This window comes from Hordeum vulgare, chromosome 5H (assembly GCF_904849725.1).
Source record: "Hordeum vulgare subsp. vulgare chromosome 5H, MorexV3_pseudomolecules_assembly, whole genome shotgun sequence".
Lineage (NCBI taxonomy): Eukaryota > Viridiplantae > Streptophyta > Magnoliopsida > Poales > Poaceae > Hordeum > Hordeum vulgare.
The window spans coordinates 564,674,961-564,679,042 of NC_058522.1; positions in this window are offsets into that span (position 1 = coordinate 564,674,961).

Sequence of the window (4,082 nt, forward strand, 5' to 3'; positions counted from 1 at the left end):
CGCTTTTTGGACCATGCCTTAGCGATTATGTCCGGTAATGCGGCGTGTCTCTCCCACATTATCTCATATCTGCCAGTAGTACGCCGCTATTTTCCAGACTCCACGCTAATCATAATAAACAGCGGGCAATGATCTGATGCTCGGGACGTGAGGTGTTTCACTTTCACTATGGGGAACACCTCAATTTCTTTTGAAACGTGACCAAAGTTATTCCTACTCCACTCTTGCAGATCCTTCATTACGTCCTTTAAATTGGCTGCAACCTCTCCCAGGTTAGACACCCGCTTTTTGGACCATGCCTTAGCGATTATGTCCGGTAATGCAGCGTGTCTCTCCCAAATTATCTCATATCTGCGAGTAGTACGCCGCTATTTTCCAGACTCCACGCTAATCATAATAAACAGCGGGCAATGATCTGATGCTCGGGACGTGAGGTGTTTCACTTTCACTATGGGGAACACCTCAATTTCTTTTGAAACGTGACCAAAGTTATTCCTACTCCACTCTCGCAGATCCTTCATTACGTCCTTTAAATTGGCTGCAACCTCTCCCAGGTTAGACACCCGCTTTTTGGACCATGCCTTAGCGATTATGTCTGGTAATGCGGCGTGTCTCTCCCACATTATCTCATATCTCCCAGTAGTACGCCGCTATTTTCCAGACTCCACGCTAATCATAATAAACAGCGGGCAATGATCTGATGTTGGGGACGTGAGGTGTTTCACTTTCACTATGGGGAACACCTCAATTTCTTTTGAAACGTGACCAAAGTTATTCCTACTCCACTCTCGCAGATCCTTCATTACGTCCTTTAAATTGGCTGCAACCTCTCCTAGGTTAGACACCCGCTTTTTGGACCATGCCTTAGCGATTATGTCCGGTAATGCGGCGTGTCTCTCCCACATTATCTCATATCTCCCAGTAGTACGCCGCTATTTTCCAGACTCCACGCTAATCATAATAAACAGCGGGCAATGATCTGATGTTGGGGACGTGAGGTGTTTCACTTTCACTATGGGGAACATATCCCGCCATTGTTCATCTGCACACACTCTGTCCAGTCTTACATGTACATTCCTTTCCGCATATTGTTTATTATTGTATGTATAGGGCATACCAGAAAAGCCCAAGTCCATGAGTTCACACACTTGAAGGCAGTCCCGAAAGGTCTCCATTTGTGCCGAGCTGCGTGTAGTATTTGAAAGATGTTCGTGTTGCCACATACACTTGTTGAAATCCCCACAAACTACCCACGGCTCACTTGACACACCTCTAAGCCTTGAAAGATGATCCCACATATGCCTCTTGTTCTCCACACGGCGCTCACCGTACACAAATGTTTCCCTCCATTGCTTGCCATCTCCTAGATCAAATATTCTCACATCAATGAACCTATTACATGCCTCCGGAACCATAACCTGGAGTGACTCGTCCCAGAAGAGCCCAAGTACTCCACTGCTTCCTTCAGAATCCACACCTTTGAAACCACAAAGTCCAAGTCTCCATTTTATTTTTTTCCACTTTCACAGCAGCTTGCCTCGTCTCACACAAGAAGACAAGTTTGGGGTGATTGGCCCTAGAGAGAGCCAACAAGTCGCGAACCGTCCGACGGTTCCCCACCCCTCGGCAGTTCCAAGCGAGGTGATTCATTGCTCCCGGCGGTACCCCTCGAGGAGGTCTGCCGATGTATTTTATTTGTTCTCACTTTCCTTCTGGGAGGGAGGGGGTATAATGGTGCACATGGTTCCGCATGCACCCATACTGAATAGCAAAATATAAAAGTAACAAAAAAATAAACAATTTTGAATTTTTAGGTTATCAAACTTAGTCGACTACTCTATTCACATGTGAAGTTCCGTGAAGAAATGCCACATGTGGTATTCTTAGCAAAGAAAAGAAACCGAACTCCAAATTACTTCAAACACGGTCTTTTTATAGCATCATTTTGTTTTGTTTTCTGCCTAAAATACCATGGATGTCATTTCTTCATGAAACTTTACATGTGGCTAGAACACTCAACCACTTAGTTACGAAAATTTGAACTGTTTGATTTTCTAGCATATTTTTCCCTGTACTATTCGTAATAGGTGCTCATGGAACCATGTTCCACAAACCCATGCCCAAGAACGAATGCAAACACATTGGTGCATATTGAAGACAAGTAGAAACATCAGCATACTTTTTTGGGTAAGCGTATATGTGCGTACAATAAGTGCCTACAGGGGCAAATTTCACTGTTTTGACCATTTTGCGTAGGTCCAGTCGGATTTGACCCTGGTTGATTTTATTTTTTTTGAATCTGACCCTTTTGCTACCGTTGGAGACCTTGGCGGTAAGGTATAACTACCTACCGCCAAGGCCCCTGGCAGTAGGAAAATGGCCTATCAACGGAGAAGCTGGCGATAGCACATGTGACCCTACTGCCAAGGGGTCCAACGATAGACACTCGCGCGTACCGGATCTCCAACTTAGAGATCTTTTTACGGTAGGCGTGCAACCCTACCGCCAGGGGCCTTGGCGGTAGGTTGTTATACCCTACCCCAAAGCTCCGGCGATAGCAAAAGATCTCTAAGTTGGAGTCCGGTACGCGCCAAGTCTCCCCCCCCCCCCCCCCCCCCATCCCACCCACCCACCATGATTCACTCTCGTCTCACCTCACCTGCCTCTGCCTAGTACATACATGACCACTGGGACTTGACCCCATCCTGGCTGGTTAAGGGCTACTACAGCTACATGAGTCATGAGTGAGTGAGGTCCCTCTCTCTTTCCTTCCTACAAGTCAGGGAGTGAGGGAGACGCGTGCACTTGCAGAGAGGTCCTGCTTGGAATGCAATGGTGAGACTGTTGCCAAGTCTGCTACATTCACACACCTATATATAGTAGTAGTACGATCGACGCTTGACCAGCGGCCGGTGTGGGCGTCCCGTCGACGATGGACCCAAGGGGGACCGTTTGTAGTACAGTGTGTTAACTAAGCAGGCTGCAGGTATTCAAGGCGTCTTCCGGTTGGTTCCGGCAGGCTGACTCACTGACCGGAGACCATTGTCTGAGTCTCGCTGAACGCTCTATGAATGAAACAGATCGTTGTTTTTTCTGTGAGTGGACAAAACATATGTGAATGAAACATATCATTTTTGTAGACAAGTCCTTAACGCGTAAAACCTTACCGGTCCTTGACATATGAAAGACAAAACATATGTCCTTAACCGGATCGTACCGACTTTCTTACAAGTGTTGCACGGTTGTCATCAACTCGTGTCATGAGATGTTTCGTCAAGTCTTATAACGAATGAAACCTTCAACCTTCTCTTATAGGTAGGGGCAGTCACATAGATAGATGGCTTAGGTGCACATAGTAAATAGGTGGTAGGTTTCTTCGTTTTAGGAGACGGTTAAGCTCAAGATCTAATACCTTCTTCCTTTGGGTAGATAGTTTATGTGGGCTACATCTGTTCATAGGTTGTTCGACTGCAAAAGGAAGCATGCCAGAGCTTATAGATTCGGAGATTGTACTTTGTTTGGTTGGGCATCCAACCAGCTTCCGTCTACCGGCTTCTAAGCCAAAAGCTTCTATTTAGGGGCTTCCGGCTGCAGCAGTGGCTTTCGGCCTTGTCACAGCCGTAGCCGGAAGCCACAGCTGCAGCCGGAAGCCCCTAAATAGGAGCTTTTGGCTTCAAACACCCCCTAAAGCTTTGCCTAACATGCATGCAAGCAAGAAGTCTAGGACATCTATCTGATTTTTCACATTTGGCTTTGACCATGATCAAAAATGACTTGAACTAAAAGTTTACAGCGGTATACCTCTTGATAGATATAGCAAGTACTATCATTGGTTAGTTTTTGTGTTATTGATCGTGAGCTTTAACAATATTTGACGAGCATGTGCCAAGTCTTAAAGTAATGGTGTACTAAGTTAAGAGCCAACATGTGGTTACATGACTAGAAAGGTGGTTGTGCCTCATGGCAAACTTGAGACTAAACACCGAGTTCGACGTCATATGTATATGTCATTAAGGTGGATTATTCCCACATTGGGAGGTGGTGTTTCTATTTAGAGCGAGGCACATGTGAGGACATCATCT